General features: G+C 37.3%; 1 pseudogene; it reads left to right on the top strand.

Moving 5' to 3' along the window:
* LOC107692247 (thyrotropin-releasing hormone-degrading ectoenzyme-like) overlaps positions 1-17,712 on the top strand; it is a 122,597-nt pseudogene that overhangs the window by 54,833 nt on the left and 50,052 nt on the right.

Raw genomic sequence — 17,712 nt, 5'->3', positions numbered from 1 at the left:
CTTTTGGAAGGCCAACCAAAGTAGTTTCGCTTTCACAATGAAACACAGTGCCTTCACGACATGGCGGCGGCGCATCTTGAAATCGCATCATATGACCCCTTTAAAACACTGATTAATTCAGGAACTAATCACATATGAGTGAGTAATTGAACCATTCAAACAACTGATTCATTTAAAGTGCTGATTCATTCAAAAACGAATCAAGTATAAATGAGTCATTGAAACGTTAACTCACTGATTCGTTTTAAAATGCTTCTGCGGTTTCGTTTGGAAATACTTTTGTAGCAAAGACAGAAAGTAAATGACAATATTGTGACTACAATGTAAGTTCTAAATATGACCCTTTATGTTTATTAAACTGTTGTATAAAAACAATATCACACTGCTGGTGGTGTTTTTCTGATTGCCATTATATATTAGGTAAACAACATGCTTCTTCTTATTGATTATGTATACTATTTTATGTGTCATAGAAGGTCATACGCCTGGTTATAATTACTACTTACAGGTTATAGTTGCAGTAATGTCTCTATTTACCTCAAAATCTCTTTGTTTCCCTCTCAAAAAGTAGGCTACTGTTAAAGTACATGGATATATACTAAAGGATTATCATATTTGATTATTGTTTTGGATCTGGTATTTGACGTGATTAGTTTTGGTCTGGCTTTGTATCTTGAAATTTGTGACAGCAGTTGGTTGAGTTGAAGTACATCTCTAATTACCATGGTACTTTTGTCACTGTCTTCAAGAGCGTCGGCCGTGTAATTGCAGTATGAGTCTGTATAAAAGCCCAATTAAAAAAGCATCAAGACTCTTGTCCATGAAGAACGTTAAAAATGGCCAATTAAACCTGGACTGTCTGATTCTGATTTACTCTTCAGTCATTCACCTTTGCTTTGCTGTTTTCATTGTTCTTTGCCTCATGAATGAGCTCGTCACTCCATCATTTCTGCATAAAAGTGAAATGTTAATCATGTGTGAACGTACAATCCTAATGGGGGCTCATCATTATCAGTGAAGCATCTGACCGCTGCTCACTTTCAACACAGCTTTTTTTCCCGTCGTGCAGCACTGCAGCTTTATCAGTCGCCATGATGATTGCAGCTTTTCTTCCAAAACTCTACAGCTGCTTTCAACACAATTCATGAAACATGCAAATAAGACACACACACGCATGCACGCACACACACACACACACACACACACACACACACACATACCTGCCCGCCAGATAATCATGTTACAGTTTCCAACAGTTCCTCTTCTTCTGTGGCTGATTATAAGATGTGGATTTAACAGCACCAGAGGTTTAACTGCTTCTGTTCTTATTGGCATATGAATGGTTCCTGAGATTGACTCATGGAGGTGGAGGCGTTTAAAACAGCTGATTCGCCGTCTGCTGTGCCACTGATACACAGATTTGAGTAAAGGAGCCATTTTAAATATGTTTGGCGGGAAATATGATTATGGAGCTGCGTGTCTTGTTGCTTTGCTGTGTCTGGTTTTTGGGCTAAAATGCAATGATCTTTGATTATAGCAATTAGATGATAAATACGTTTGATTCGGGGCTAATCCGCATTGATATCTGGGATTAGATCTTTTGTTCTATGATGCACAGTTATGTAGTACAGAAGAACATTTGTCTGTTTTAAAACATCATTTACAGACGAGCAAGATGGTTCATATGCAGTGGTGTCTTGGAAAATGTTTGGTTTGATCCAGCCACTGTTTGTTGTATTTGTTTACAGTTACTTGTTGCATTGTATCACAAACCTGGTTTCCCGTCATTGAGCTTGGATCTTCCTCACTGTGTGCAGATCTCCTGGCAGTGCCAAAGCATCCGTATGCAGCCATGGAGAACTGGGGCCTGAGTGTATTTGTGGAGCAGAAGATCTTGTTGGATCCTGACGTCTCTTCCTTCTCCTATCAGATGGAGCTCACCATGGTGGTGGTGCACGAGATCTGCCATCAGGTAAAACACATTTACTGGAGTAACATGAGCATGTGAGCTGCTCTGTAGTTTCCCATTGTTTACGGTCCCAGTAAAATTTAATCTTGCTGTTTTGAAGATGACAGAACTTCAGATTTATTCATATAGCAGCAGTGTAAATATCAGATGTGTTAATAATAAATCAAATTGGACTAATTTAATCCAATTATATCAGTGAATCACTTTTCTGACATCTTGTGTTGTTAATTTCATGACCATTGAAGTACTGCACGTCCATTTAAGATGCATGACTTCAATCAGGCCCCGAAAATTGCCCATTCTGTTTGAGGCGTCTTATCCAGATTCAGACCATGATTCAGAAGATTTCTCTTTTAAAACATGGTGCTTTTCCTTTTTAACCATCACACACATTACAAGCACTCCTATTTTGACTCAGCATGTCCCGTCAATGCTGTTTAGAGTCCTCTGAGAAACATAAAGCTGCTGTAATCAGTCATACAGACAGAATCATAATTATATAAAATGTATCACCTATCAGATCTGTCTTCATCATCTAAAGAAGCCAGTGCAGAATTCAGTGAAAGGCAGAAAGAGAGAATCTCCAGGAGTCAGAGAGCAACAGAGAGTGTGAAGATGGTCAGTTATTGAGTTAAAGAGCAGAACAGCGGCAGATGTAATTGGACATCTGGAGAATTTGATGCACAGCTCTTATAAAAAGAGCTTCACACATCATGTCCATTGGGATTGTGAAAGTAAACATTTCTTTACTTCATCCCTCTTTCTTTCTCACTCACTTTGTTTTTCTCTCACTCTAGAGTGTTTCACATATCTTTCTTGTGTTAAATAACCTGTTTTTTGTACCTTTGCAGACTATTAGACACTGATCAAACAAGCAGCTTTTTTTTTTCTTTTGGCAATGAAATAATGTTCCGTAAGGGACTTTAAGCCCACAAATGCATCATCATCATGAATTGTAAAGAAAATGTTGGAATTATTCATTGCATGTGCTCAATTTCCACCAGCTTTTGTTCGCAGCTCTTATGTTGCTGAGAACCTTGGATTTTAGTGTCTTTTGTTATGGCGGATTATTTATGAGCATGTTGGAGATGTTCTGCGCTCTCCAGTATTGTTCTGCATTCATCTCTTGAATAGTCTTCCTCATGTGCTGCTAAATCGCAGCTCTGCATTGTGTTCTAGGTGCCGTTGCTTTGATAAAAAGCTCAATGAGAGGGGTGAAACAGCATATCTGTAGTTCTTTCCTCTTTTCTTTTCATTTGTTTTCACTTTTTGACTTATTTTTAGGGAGAAGAAAATAAAGGAAAACAATCTCTCATCTCTACACAGATAATGCAGCTCCATCTGAACTCACTCTGAACCTTATACAGTAACACACTCTCACAGGGAGCATGCAATCATGATATTATTTGAGAAACAGCAATAGCGTGCATATTTGATATTTTTAGAGCTGGAAATCATGAGGGCATCCCAAACCAGACTGTTCTCAGCATATAAACCCCTGTTTTATAATCAAGAATAATTGAAAAGAAGCTGTAGTGGAGGCTGGAACTATAATATTGACTAGTGATGCTGTTTACAGGCAGAAACCTGAAATATGTCCAATACTGTCCTGCAGTACATTAACGTCCCCACTGAATTCACATTTATGTATGTGTACAGCACACTGTAAAGTTGAAATCTAGTGTTTGTGCTTCAAAAATGATATTGGCAGTTAGTTTGTAATTATTATATTCAAACACTAATAAGTTTGTAGTACTATTATGTAATTAGTACTATTATACTATTAAAGCCTTTTGACTACAATTTACTGTACTTTGTTTATTTCTACGTTTTTGTTTTGTACTGTATTATATACTATTTCATAAAAACAGTATGCAGTTTACAGTGTAGACAGTTTTAGATTTTTAGATTTGTATAACATGATTCATATGGAAACATCTGATTGTTCGAAAAAAAAAAAAAAGTAAGCATGAAGGTCCACCCCAAAACCTAACTGTCAATAAGACATGAGATCATACAAATTCGTACAAATCAGCCACCAATTCGCCAAAACTTAAAATAGTTACAAACTGCCAAGAGAGTGTGTTAATGCTGACTTAAGATGTCAGATTAAACATTGAAATCATGTAGTCAGCCCAAATTAGCTTTAAACACGTGTATGCGTGTGAGAGTACAGTAAGTGTGCTTATTTACAGTATAAATGAGAAAAAGACAAAGAGAGATAGAAAGTAAAAGACAGAGATTAGCCGTCACGCGTTTTGAATTCCACCGCAGACTCTTTCACCCTTTTGTGTCACAGCTCTCTGGAGCTTCTGGTCATCTTTATGTTTTTAATTGAGACGCCATTTTTTTTGTATTCATATTTTTGTTTCTCTGCTTCTGTCTCATGTGAATCATTGTCATATAGATTTAAATAGCACACTGCTAATTGTTTTCCAGTGTAGAGAGAGTCAGAGTGGGCGGGGCTTATGCTCACCTGACATATTGATTGACACATTTATTGTGAATGCATTAAATCAGTCCTCATCCAGCGCTTATTCTGTCATGTATTAAAATATATGTCTGATAAATCACATTTGGATCTCGTCACTCGCCCCGAATGCCTGCAGATAATTGATTAGTGGACGGCAGACTCTGTTTGCTATTGTATAAGTTTATCCTTTGGCTTTCTGGGGCTCAGGACCTACTATCTCTCTCTCTATACTGGCTCATTTTAATGTCAGATACTGTAGCAGCGGATTGTTAGTAGATTTGCCCCCGCCAGCGATGAGGTTTATATGTCACAGTCACTCAACCAGGGTTCATTTCTCGACTCATTTCAGCCTCTCAGATTAAATGATGCTGCACACAGCCCTTCATATGCAGTTATTCAGCCAATAACATGAGCCTATTAGAGGTCGATGCAGCTGATGTTGAGTTTTCTTATTTTCCACAGATTGGAGAGGTGACATTCTGCCCTCTGGGTATGAATACAATGGGAGAGTGAGGCTTCAGTTATTATACGTCACATACATCTCAAAACCGTTGCTTTAAAAGCATAATTAGACTTTAAATATGAGTTGCACATTAAATATGAGGATAAAGTCTGTCAGTGGAACTGAGTCTTGACTAAATGACTCACTTCTGTTGGCGGGTGTTTTATTATTTCCTCATTTATAAAAGACAACGTCTGTAAACACATGAAATTAAGGATTTCACACTCTGACTCTGAATACTGACAAATAAATAAACATTATCAATCAAAACAGAGGGTTTCAACTTTTCATATTGTGATTGGAGCAGTTTCCAAGTCTAGTTCATTTAGTTCAGGTTTACTGAGATTTAAATTTGAACAGGATAAACAGTCACATTTGTTTTATTAGCTCAAACATAGTGTGATGATGGCTCTGTCCCAAAACCTATAGTGAGCTGCCTTGCTGTCTACTGTCTACGTAGGCAGCTGCCTTCTAAATAAAGATTTTAAGTGAAATTGAGAAAGTACACTTGCAAAATATACAAAATATTTAATAAAACAAATTTGAAATATAGACAGCTCTTTTTTGTAAGGGATTTTAGACCATGGTGCTTGCGTGGGAGATCCAGGTTTGAGTCTATGAGCTGTATAACATTTGAGCTTGTACTGAAATACAGCCTCAGGACTTTTTTGCTGTGGTTTTCCAGTTGAGAAGGCAATGACCTTTGCCCTGTAGCCACAAACCAGACAGACCTTGTCTGAAACTCAGTGAAGGACATTTACACTCACACATTCAGGCATTTATTTTAATACTATTACTGTACAAAATTGTGAGTTTGGTTGAAGGCGTCATGCCAGTATGATTCTCAGCTCCTTTGGAGACTTATATAACTGAAAGTAGTTTTTTTAATGATTCCGCTGAAGGTTTTCTCCTTTTTCAAGTGGCCTGAATATGCTGCAGTATAGAGGTACAGCATGAACTCTTCCCTGCACGACTTCCTCCAGCGTATCTGTTAATGAAGCAGGGCTGCAGAATCCCTCTGTTTAACTTTTGTCTCACAGACACTGCTGAAGACGTAATTGAGCGAGGTTGAGTCTCATAGTACGTACTGGTACTGTTCATTGACATTCTAGTGTTGTTGAACTGCTTAATCAGGCACAAATGCAAAATGCAAGCTGTCAAAACTCCAGACAGATCTCTTACCAAGCTTTTTCATGCCACCATCACAGCTGAGATGGTGTGTGCTGTCAGAGTATAATTGCAACGCAACGATGTGAGCAGTAACAAAATATTTTAATTTCTTCCATCTTTTAAAGGGATACACAAGATAAAGATCAGTTTGTCTGTCCCTCAAGATTTCACTGCACCAATCCATTTGCTCTGCAGCTTCTGTCTTTTAAACACAATAAGTGATGTGATGTGACTCACTATCCGTAGCGTCATTAGCGTTAGAACATCTGATAAAAATCAAAAGAGGGCAGAAAAAGTCATTAAACCCATGGGAAGCCACTTGATGTGTGTCTAGCAGAAGGTTCCTCTGAGAGCAGAATACCAGCTGTCTCTCTCCACACTATCAGTCCATGTGTCTGATGATCGTCCCGTCAGGTGCTTTGAGAGCTGTTGTAATTATGTCATGTTCAGATGAAAGAGGCCCGACTCCTACAGAGGTTTGTGTGCTGCAACAATGAGATCCGGAGTTCAGTAGCACATCTGCTTGACGGCCTCAGTGTCTGGAAAATATTCAGCCTATTTAGAACTGCAGTGTTGCATCTTTTTTCTGTTCCTGTGGCTCAGTGGTTCGAATTAAACTTATGTGCAAAACTGGAATACAGCATAAAATATGTTCCTGTGGCTCAGTGGTAGAGCATTGTGTTAGCAGTGCAAAAGGTCGAGGGTTCGATTCCCAGGGAACTCACATACTGGTAAAAAACGTATAGCCTGAATGCACTGTAAGTCGCTTTGGATAAAAGCGTCTGCTAAATGCATAAATATATAATATAATATATATATTTTTTTTTCCAGTCAATAGCCCTGTTTTGCACACTGTCATCTGCACACAATGGCAGGGGTCATTTGGAGTCTTTCTACATTCCAGATGGGATGTTTCATAATTCATAATAAATAATCCTTATTTTTCTCTATTCTGTTCATTTACGGTGTCCTTGGCGAAGCTCCTAGGTATGAATGCTGTGAAACTGAAAAATGTGTTTTAATTGTGTAACTGTAGGTAATTGAATGTTTAGGCCACTATTAATCATAGTTCAGAAGCTCTGCCGGGTTTTCAATGTTCTGTGAAGCCTTTTGTGAACTACTTTTCTGTTGAACCAGAGTGCAACTGTTTATTAAAAGTGTTTATGTGTACTTTTACTTCTAAAGAGCACAGGGTAGTTTTATGCTGTATTGGACTTTTCTAATAAAATGTGTTTGCCAATAGATGTAATATGCTTTTGCAGATATTGGATGAATAGGAGCGTGGATATATTTCCTGAAGCTTTGTCCAAATAAAGTTTGGTTTCAGTTTACCTATAAACCCTTTTTTTTTAAATTACAAAACAACAAAAGTTTGTTGTAATTCTTCGCCAGTGAACATGAAATCAATCTTTTGTAATGGTCACTGTTTTTTCTGTTGATGATTGATTGTTCATTTCTTCTCTTCTAGTGGTTTGGGGATCTAGTCACACCGGTTTGGTGGGAGGACGTTTGGCTGAAGGAAGGATTTGCGCATTACTTCGAGTACATCGGGACTGATTTCCTCTTTCCAAAGTGGAACATGGTGAGTTTGGTTGTTGTTATTATCTTCTATAGATCAGAAGCTGTCACTGTAATAGTCAATTATTTTTTTCTTATATGCATCAACTATAACTTGGATTCTGCATTCTGTGTCACAAAAGATAAATATATCATAATGTACACATAGTCATATGCTATATAGTGAGAGGTATAGGGTTTCCAAGCTGTTCAGATGTCTGAATCTCTTAAAATAAGAGCAATTTTTTAATGCTTTTCACACACATGAGATCTTGAGCATTTATTTTTGGCCCAAGATTCAACTAAGCAGAAAACAGTAACCCTTTCACAGTTGATTTGAGTTACTAGTATCTATACTCTGTTAAGATTTGGCTGCTAAATGTTCACAACACCCTGACATTGATTTAAATTTGGTTATGGTTTCTGTGGTTAACAGCTTCTTAGTTTATATGTAGAGTGTTCTCAAAGTTGTGAACCCAAAATTATCTGAAATGACAATGTTTTACAAATGTGTGTGTTTGATTTTACTGTCAGCAGTGAATTAGTGTGCCAAATGGGGGCATGCATGGACTGGTTCATTATGAGCTTGTAAAGAACAAATTGTTCCAACTGTTTTAATGGTTATTATTAGCACAGTTTGAGTTTGACTTCATGAGCATAAATAATCATATGCTGAGTTGTGTTATCACACACGGTCGCCGTGATTTTGCCTGTTTGTTTCTGGATCAACATCTTTTGATGATCCTGGATCAACATTACTGTCCAAAAATATAGACTTAACCCAATCCCTACCCCTAGACCTAAACCTACCCATAATTTCATCCTAAAATCAGTGGGAAATGATAGCTAATTAACAAGGGTGTAGAAGCACCTAACCCTGATTGTAAGCCTCAAACAGAGGCTTACAATCACCAAACTGTCTTTCACCAGTTTGGTGAAAGACAAGGCATAGCTTCAATCCACAATGCTCAGCCGTCTCACAGGAGTCAATAGGTTCAGTGATTTTCTGAATGGCTGTTTAATGGCCAAGAATTATGAGGTTATTTTACCAGACCAGGTGCGTCCAAACCATCATCTCATGATATTCCTGTATTATAGGATGACAAACAAATCCAGGAGTGTTTGTGAACACCAGGATGAAGCCAGACACCTTCCATGGCTTCTCCAGTCACTATATCTGAACATTATTAATCTTTTATGGGAATTTCTGGAGTACAGATTCACGATGAGAACAGGACTTCAACCTTCTTCCTCTAAAAAAGCTTTTTCTTTCAGAAATATGATCCAATGTCCCACAGTTACCATCCTGCAGTTCTTCTGAAGGTGTTTCTCTTCACTAGGATCTGGATATGTTAAGTGTATTGATGACTTGTCAATTTAATTAATCTAGTATATGTAGCATACATTATGATAAACACTTTTTCTTTTTTTGTTAACTGCTCAACATATCATATGCTCTACATGCTCTACAACTGCTCTACATATCACTTAATAAAATCAACTTTCAGGTTTGTTAAAGAATAAAGCAACCTGATGAAATAATACAAGGACAAACAGTTCTCCCTCTAGAGCTGCTTTTGTTTGAGCGTAATGGTGTTAGCAATTAGCATAATGCTATTATGGTCCAGCTTTAGTGGCCTGCAATGCAGTCACTGTGACGCACTTGAAGCTTCAATCGTAAAATGAAAAAAGTACACAGGTCATCAGCACAACAAAACGTAACCTGATTTACCAACGTTTATGACACCGAGGGCTTCCAATGCTTATTACACGTTGCTATGAATTAGCAGTCGTGCTGATTAAATCTGTTTGGATCTTCTGCTTATTATGAGTCACTTGAGTTTTATCGTGAGCTTGTGTGAAGATTATTGTGGGTTGCTGGTCATGACATGATGTGTCTTACAATGGAGATAGTGTACACTTATGCCAATATATGCTAAGTTTAAGTGCTAAAAGCAGTTTAAAGCACTAAATTAGCTTTTTTTTATTAGTTAAAAAAATATTTATTTTTATTTCTCCAATTTGAATAAGAAATGAAATATAGCACCCTTGTTTGATATGTGTGTATTTTCAGTTTATACCTTTACATTCACATAATGACCTTCCCGTCTGTCTGTCCCAGTATTTCATACCTCTCTGATCCAAGCCACCTTGGTTATGGGGCATCAGCCAAGCAGAGAGACCATTTAGGGAACGTCATTTCAGGGAGTAATTGGGTTTTGATGGAAACACTTCAGTACGCTGATAGGATGACTGTAAGCATTTCCCTACCAACATATGGATAAAATTGCATGTTTCAGTCTAAACCAGAACTGAAAACTCACAAATGCACAGAGAAATGTTGGGAATGGATTTGACACGGACCTGTAATAGGTCATTAAAACAGCCTATAGGTTCCTTCACCTGCTCATTACTACTGGACTGTTGGTTTTCCTCCACTTTGTCACATCCATCATGCTAGAGATGCTTTCAGAGAGGTTTGGTTACCCATAAGGCACTGCCAGGCATCACTGCTGTCTCTGACCGTAAAGTGGTTGATCAGTGTGAAACGTCAGGTGCATTTACAGCAGGTGATGAGGTTGAAACGTTAATAAGCAGGATCTAAATGAAGTATCATTGGACGTAAACACCTTGTTGAGAGCACATATGGGCCTAATGGAAGCTCTTCTCATTGCACTCATTTTATAGTGCACATTACATGACTTGCATCAAATCAGCTCTATGTCAACAGCTGTTCTCTTTCTTTCTCGTTCCGTCTGTTTCTCTGTATTCACATTAACCATAATGTTGTAAATTTATTTGAAGGCCTCATTTGCTATTGCTTACATGTATGTATGCACATTAACCTTTGAGGCTCATATTAGTCTGGATAATAAAGTAACTGTCCGTCAGAATATTAGACAGATGGTAATAAGTCAGCTGTCACACTGTGTTCTCTTCTAGAAGACAACTTAAGTGATGATATAAATAGCTTGAGAAATTAGGACACTGATTTCAAGAAGTCTGTACTTTCTCCAAGATCTTCTCTCTGAAGTTAAATATGAGGAATACATTATTGCAACAGTCCATTAGGCAAAACATGTTTCAGTTTTTTATGTTTCACGAATATCTAAAGGTAATTGTACCTCAGATTGAAGGAAATTTTACCCTTCATTAGCTGATCAAAAAGAAATTAATGTCAGAGCCGTCCAGCAGACACTTTGAAGTACAAATATCATAAAAAGTCACAGCTCAATCTTAGTTCGGAACTCAGATTCCGTAAGTATTCTTTGTAATGATTTGTATGACTTTTCACTTTTATGTCTTCTTTTTTTCTAATGTCATTTCATTAATCTGCTTTTAGCAGAACGTCAGAATATAAGACGGAAGTTTTGTTGAAGCGATCAAGGTTAGAAATTTAACTTTCCATTAAGGGGCCATATTTGTGCCGAGAAATTTATTTCCAGAGACCTTTGAAAGGGAAATTTTCCTTATTACATGTATATGTGTGTTTTTTTGTTCATTTAAAGTTGTTTTTAATGATGCCATTGGAAGGTTTTCTCCTTTTTCAAACGTCCCTTATATACTGCAGTATAGAGGTATAGTGTGAACTCTTCCCTGCACGACTTCCTCCAGAGTATCTGTTAATGAAGCAGGTAGGCTGCAGAATCCCTCTGTTTAGCTTTCGTCTCAGAGACACTGTTGAGGATGTAATTGAGCGAGGGTCCCATGGTTCGTACAGTTCATTGACATTCAAGTGTTGTTGAACTGCTTAATCAGGCACAAATGCAAAATGCAAGCTGTCAGAACTCCAGACAGATCTCTTACGATGCTTTTACGATGCTGCCATCACGGCTCATGTGATGTCAATGTATAATAGCCACGTAACGATGTGAGCAGTAACAAAATGTATTTAAGTTTCTTCTATCTTTTAAAGGGATAATTTACACAAGATAAAGGTTCATCATTTTTACTCATATGGGTTTCTTTCTTCTGTGGAACACAAAAGTAGATGTTTTGTGTTTTCTATCTATCTATCTATCTATCTATCTATCTATCTATATGTCTATATGTCTGTTTGTATGTCATTCCTCAAGATTTCACCAATCCATCAGTTCCATTTGCTCTACAGCTTCAGTCTTTTTAAACGCAATAAATGACGTGATGTGACTCACTATCCTGGTTCACTGTCATTAGCGTCAGAATATCTGATAAATCAGAAGAGGGCAGAAAAAGTCACTTGATGTGTGACTAGCAGAAGGTTCCTCTGAGAGCAGAATACCAGCTGTCTCTCTCCACGCTATCAGTCCATGTGTCTGAGTCACAGATGAACGTCCCGTCAGACGCTTTGAGCTGCTGTAATGATGTCGTGTTCATATGAAAGAGGTCTGACTCCTACAGAGGTTTGTGTGCTGCAACAATGAGATCCGGCGTTCAGTAGCACATCTGCTTGACGGCCTCAGAGTCTGGAAAATATTCAGCCCATTTAGAACTGCAATGTGGCATCTTTTCCATTCAATAGCCCTGTTTTGCACACTGTCATCTGCACACAATGGCAGTGGTCATTTGGATTCTTTCTACCTTCCAGATGGGATGTTTCATAATCGAATCCTTATTTTTCTCTGTTCTGTTCATTTACGGTGTCCTTGGCAAAGTGCCCAGGTATGAATGCTGTGAAACAGAAAAATGTGCTTTAATTGTGTAACTGTAGGTAATCGATTGTTTAAGCCACTATTAATCATAGTTCAAAAGCTCCACTGGGTTCTCAATGTTCTGTGAAGCCTTTCGTGAACAACTTTTCTGTTAAACCAGAGTGCAACTGTTTATTATTTATTATTATTTGCACTGCTACTTCTAAAGAGCACAAGGTATTTTTTATGCTGTATTTGACTTTTCTAATAAAATGTGTTTGCCACTAGATGTAATATGCTTTTGCAGATATTGGATGAATACAAGTGTGGATAAAATTATTATTTTTTTTTTTTTAAGTTTTGTCCAAATAAAGTTTGGTTTCAGAATACCCATAAACACTTTTCTTGTACAAAACAACAAAAAAATGTTGTTATTCTTCGACAGTGAACATAAAATCTATCTTTGTATATGGTCGCTCTGTTTTTTCTCTTTGGATGAGTGATTGTTCATTTCTGCTCTTCTAGTGGTTTGGGGATCTAGTCACACCGGTTTGGTGGGAGGACGTTTGGCTGAAGGAGGGATTTGCGCATTACTTCGAGTACATCGGGACTGATTTCCTCTTTCCAAAGTGGAACATGGTGAGTTTCGGTTGTTGTTACGGTTTTTTATTGATCAGAGGCAATCACTGTTATATTCAAATTTTTTTTTTTTTAAATGTATCATTTATAACTTGGATGGAATGGGAAAAAAAGGTTCAGCTTCCTGTGGCATGTGACACAAAAGATTTATATCATAATGTACACATAGTCAAGCTATATAGTGAAAGGTATATGGTTTTCAGGCTGTTTAGATGTCTGAATCTCTTAAACCAAGAGCAAATCTTTAATGCTTTTCACACACATGATATCTTAAGCATTTCTTCTAGTACCAAGATTCCACTGAGCAGAAAACAACAATCCTTTCACAGTGCATTTGAGTTAATAAAATCTATACTTTGTTCAGTTTCGGCTGCAAAATGTTGATAAGACCCTGACATTGATTTAAATTTGGTTCTGGTTTCTGTGGTTCTAATGCTTTTTAATTTATATGTAGAGTGTTCTCAAATTTTCAAACTGAAAATTAACTGAAATGACAATGTTTTACAATGTCATGTAATGACAAGTGTGCATTTGATCTCACTGACAGTAGTGAATTAGCATGCCAGATAGGGGCATTCATGGATTGGTTCATTATGAGCTTGTAAAAGAACAAATGTCTTAATGGTTATTATGAGCACAGTTTGAGTCTGACTTCATGTGCACAAAGAATCATATGTTGATCTCTGTTATCAAAAGCTTCTATTTCAGTCCTGTTTCATTGCCAGAGCAGCCGGTGCTTATGCTGTCTTATTTTGTTGTGTTGTAATGACACTTTAGTCTACAAGTAGTTGTCTCCAGATCAACTATCAAAGGAGAGCTGTGAAATAATAGTGCCAGATTGATGAGTTTCTACTCATAATGCATTCTGACAGGTTTGAATACTTTGCTAGTCACAAAATGTGCAAAACGTATTCAGTGAGAAAAGACAAGCTACATTAGTATTGCAACACCTATGTGATAGTCTGAATTAAAACTGCTAATTTACTGCAGAGCTGGAATTTGTGCTAAAGCTGCCATTAAAAAAAAAAAGGAATTTAAAACCAGCACACAGACTAGAGCACAACATCTAAACCCCTATAAATAAAGTGCAATTTAAAAGTCACATAGTCTAATGAGTCATCCACATCCAGATGGGTTCATGTTCGGAGAAAGACAAAGCATGACTTCAATTTACAATGCTCTGTCATCTCACAGGAGCCACAGGTTCAGTGATTCTCTCAATGGTTGTTTGAGAGCAGACCAGGTGCGTCCAATCCAATGTTGTTCCTGTTGGATAATAAACAAATCCAGGAGTGTTTGTGAACATCAGGAGGAAGTCAAACACCTTCCATAGCTTCTCCAGTCACTATATCTGAACATAATTCATCTTTCATTGGAATTTTTGGAGTACAGAGTCACGGCGAGAACAGGACTTCTACCTTCTTCCCCTAAAAATCTTCCCACAGTTCCCACATATCCCACAGTTACCATCCTGCAGTTCTTCTGAAGGTGTTTCTCTTTATTAGGATCTGGATATCAGTATATGTTAAATGTGCTGATGAATGCCAATTTAATTATTGCAGCAGAACATACACTATGATGCTACACACAACACATTTTCTTGTTTGTTAACTGCTCAAATTCTACATATCACTGACATTTCTTAATAAAATCCACTTTCAGGTTTGTTAAAGAGCATAATGCTATTCCAGTCCAGCTTTAATGGCCTGTAATGCAGCTATTGTGATGCAGTTGAGGCTTCACTCGTAAATGAAATAAGTACACAAGTCATCAGCACAACAAAATGTAACCCATTTTACCAATGTTTATGACACTGAGGGCTTCCAATGTTTATAACACTTTGCTATGAATTAGCAGTCATGCTGATTAAATCTGTTTGGATCTTCTGCACAATTATGAGCCACATCATTTTTATCATGAGCTAGTGTGAAGATTGTTGTGGGTTGTTGGTCATGACAGACCTGATGTGTCTTAGACTCATGCCGGTGTATGATAAGTTCAAGTGCTAAAAGCAGTCTGAAGCACGAAATTGCTATTATTTATTTATTTCTCTAATTTTGAATAAGATAAATGTCAATATAGTACCCTCGTTTGATATGTGTGTACTTTAAGCTCATACATTCACATTCATATAATGACCTTCCCATCCGTCTGTCCCAGTACTTTATACCTCTCTGCTCCAAGCCACCTTGGTTATGGGGCACCAGCCAAGCAGGGAGACCGTATAGGGAACGTCATTTCAGGGAGCAATTGGGTTTTGATGGAAACACTTCAGTACGCTGATAGGATGACTGTAAGCATTTCCCTACCAACATATGGATAAAATTGCATGTTTCAGTCTAAACCAGAACTGAAAACTCACAAATGCACAGAGAAATGTTGGGAATGGATTTGACACGGACCTGTAATAGGTCATTAAAACAGCCTATAGGTTCCTTCACCTGCTCATTACTACTGGACTGTTGGTTTTCCTCCACTTTGTCACATCCATCATGCTAGAGATGCTTTCAGAGAGGTTTGGTTACCCATAAGGCACTGCCAGGCATCACTGCTGTCTCTGACCTTAAAGTGGTTGATCAGTGTGAAACGTCAGGTGCATTTACAGCAGGTGATGAGGTTGAAACGTTAATAAGCAGGATCTAAATGAAGTATCATTGGACGTAAACACCTTGTTGAGAGCACATATGGGCCTAATGGAAGCTCTTCTCATTGCACTCATTTTATAGTGCACATTACATGACTTGCATCAAATCAGCTCTATGTCAACAGCTGTTCTCTTTCTTTCTCGTTCCGTCTGTTTCTCTGTATTCACATTAACCATAATGTTGTAAATTTATTTGAAGGCCTCATTTGCTATTGCTTACATGTATGTATGCACATTAACCTTTGAGGCTCATATTAGTCTGGATAATAAAGTAACTGTCCGTCAGAATATTAGACAGATGGTAATAAGTCAGCTGTCACACTGTGTTCTCTTCTAGAAGACAACTTAAGTGATGATATAAATAGCTTGAGAAATTAGGACACTGATTTCAAGAAGTCTGTACTTTCTCCAAGATCTTCTCTCTGAAGTTAAATATGAGGAATACATTATTGCAACAGTCCATTAGGCAAAACATGTTTCAGTTTTTTATGTTTCACGAATATCTAAAGGTAATTGTACCTCAGATTGAAGGAAATTTTACCCTTCATTAGCTGATCAAAAAGAAATTAATGTCAGAGCCGTCCAGCAGACACTTTGAAGTACAAATATCATAAAAAGTCACAGCTCAATCTTAGTTCGGAACTCAGATTCCGTAAGTATTCTTTGTAATGATTTGTATGACTTTTCACTTTTATGTCTTCTTTTTTTCTAATGTCATTTCATTAATCTGCTTTTAGCAGAACGTCAGAATATAAGACGGAAGTTTTGTTGAAGCGATCAAGGTTAGAAATTTAACTTTCCATTAAGGGGCCATATTTGTCCCGAGAAATTTATTTCCAGAGACCTTTGAAAGGGAAATTTTCCTTATTATATGTATATGTGTGTTTTTTTGTTCATTTTGGTGGCATTGTCCCCCAAGCCCCCGTTAATTTCCAATCCTGGAAGTAACCAGGATTGAGTTGGTTAGTAGAAAATGTCTTCTTATACTGACATAAAACTATGAATGATTCTGATGAACATTTGTTTCTTGATTCATTTCCGTACATTGTTTGTTTGAGCTCAAATCCCTTGATTAAAACATCCTGCTCTCTTAAATTAATGTCTTCAATGGGATTTTTAATCAAGCTGCCAAAAGCTTTAATGGGCAAGAATTATTCATAATGATGGAGAATAAAGGTGTAATAAAACATTCAAAGTATTAAACCCAGACGTGTTTATAGCAGCTGATAGTTTGCTGGCTTTCTCTTAGTCACACACATTTATTAAATACATGGATGAGAAAATAATAAAAACTTAATTTAGTGTCATTTTGAATTTGGTCAGTCAGTGCAGAGATTTTGCCAGAGACTTCATTATGAAGATGTTCTGGTTATGTGTAATGTTTGTAATGTTTTCATATATAATTCATGTGATTCATCCATTTTCATATACGGTAACTGGAAAATTTAAATTGATTAAATTGAGCAACAAGAAAACAGTGTCACTGGAGAAGCACATTTTACTGAAATATATAAGAGTTTGTGTTGTTACATTGATCATGTGTTTATTATATTTTGACATCTTTTGAAAATAGAAGTTGTTCAACAAAACTGGAGCAAGTGTTTATTAGTAAATTTAAACATTTAATAGACATTATGTTTATGTGATTATTCTGTGTAATATGTTGTGTTTGTATATTTACATTATACACAAAGGTAATTCAAAGGAAAAACAGTATAGTTATATGGTATTTTTATTTAATTGCCTCATTGTGGTTTATTTTCTCATTACATTATTTAAAAAAAAAACAAAAACGTTCAGACTTCCTTAAAATAGGAAATAACGTCTCGGTTACGTATGTAACCCTCGTTCCCTGAAGGAGGGAACGGAGACGTCACGTCGGCACACACACACACACACACACACACACACACACACACACACACACACACACACACACACACACACTAGCTCATGTAGCAGCAGCGTTTCGCTCATAAGTGTCATGTTGGCTCTTGTGTGTCGGCAGTGAATGTTCATCGCATCAGTGGATTGTGGGAAGCTGCTGCAGATATAAAGGTTTCAGATGTGAGAAATCTAGCATAGCGTTAGTTCTGGCAGGTCACGTTAGTCAAGCTCGCATCAGCTGACTCTCAGCTGATCCCCATC

Source organism: Sinocyclocheilus anshuiensis, unplaced genomic scaffold (assembly GCF_001515605.1).
Source record: "Sinocyclocheilus anshuiensis isolate Anshui unplaced genomic scaffold, SAMN03320099.WGS_v1.1 scaffold875, whole genome shotgun sequence".
Taxonomy (NCBI): Eukaryota; Metazoa; Chordata; class Actinopteri; order Cypriniformes; family Cyprinidae; genus Sinocyclocheilus; species Sinocyclocheilus anshuiensis.
Note: the sequence above shows the minus strand (reverse complement) of the source record. Positions and strands in the feature narration are given on the sequence as shown.